General features: G+C 37.7%; 1 protein-coding gene across 1 annotated transcript in view; it reads left to right on the top strand.

Moving 5' to 3' along the window:
* LOC147845543 (uncharacterized) overlaps nucleotides 1-1,277 on the top strand; it is a 261,502-nt gene that overhangs the window by 9,315 nt on the left and 250,910 nt on the right. The gene's annotated exons all lie outside the window — the stretch shown is intronic.

Here is a 1,277-nt window from a genome sequence, read left to right as displayed (position 1 = left end):
AGTTCCTTCTTCCTCTTCACAGTTTTTTTTGTAAATACTATAGTATCTATATATGGGGATTAATTTTAAGATAGTTAATCAACAATCACAATCCATCCATCCGCATATGTTTGTCTGAAATCCATTTATTTTTTAGTTCGAATGAGTTCAAGTTAAAAAGTGAAAAACATGAAATGGAAGGATTATGTTTTGGGTTACATACAGCAAAGCTCAAAATTAGAGCTACAATTTCCTAGATTTGCCTCAGCTTAGTCCTCCAAACAAAAGCAAAATTTTGTTTTTATTTTAAAAAATAAGTCTAATATGCCCACTTACACATAATGTTAAATTGCACCTGATGGTTATTTTCCTAATTATTTGACATAACTGGCATCCAAATTTTCCAGTTTGTACATGAAGTGACTAACAGTTAGTTGTCTAGCTGAAAACCAAAGAGAGTAGATCTAAATCTGTGATTTCTAAAATCTTAACAAGGCAAAACCTCATTCAAGCCCCCTAAAAAAGGCTTGTCGTTACCTAAAGAGGGGGGTACATTGGCTCAGTGGTAAGCAGTCGCCTCACAGGTTGCTAGTTCGAGTCCTGGCTGTGCCAATAGGCATTTCTGTGTGGAGTTTGCATGTTCTCCTCGTGTTGCCGTAGGCTTCCACTGGGTGCTCCGGTTTCCCCCACAGTCCAAAGACCATGCAGGTATAAGTGAATTGATTAAACCAGATTGGCTGTAGTGCGTGTGTGAATGTGAGAGTGTATGGGTGTTTCCTAGTACTGGGTTGCAGCTGAAAGGGCATCCGTAAAACATATACTGGAATAGTTGGCAGTTCATTCCGCTGTGGCGACCCCTGAAATAGAGAGTAAGCCAGAGGAATATGAATGAATTCCTGAAAGACAAATGTAGGAGATTACGTGGAGAATCTCAATAAGCAATTGGTTCCAGACAGTTGGAATTGATCACCAATTTATCTCTAAACAGTGTCAAGAGAAATCAAGAAAACTTGGACTGAATGTTGGTTTAAAGGATGCTTTCTGCAGCAGGAGTTGGGTCTCTCTATTTATCAAAGAGAATGCAAATGTTTATCAGAAGCTGCTTCCATTCTTTCTGCTTATCACCCAATCAGCAGAAATGTTCATGCAGGACACTAGCAATGTTTTAATCGACTCATTTTTTATGTGCATTTTGTAATATCGCATAAAAAACTTATGTCCACAACTGAGTAGAATAAGCTTTTTATCTGATCAGAAAAAATGTGCATCAACTACGATGGAAACACATTTACAGAATA

Source organism: Danio rerio, chromosome 3 (assembly GCF_052040795.2).
Source record: "Danio rerio strain M-AB ecotype USA chromosome 3, GRCz13ab, whole genome shotgun sequence".
Taxonomy (NCBI): domain Eukaryota; kingdom Metazoa; phylum Chordata; class Actinopteri; order Cypriniformes; family Danionidae; genus Danio; species Danio rerio.
This window is presented reverse-complemented; position numbering and strand designations above follow the sequence as displayed.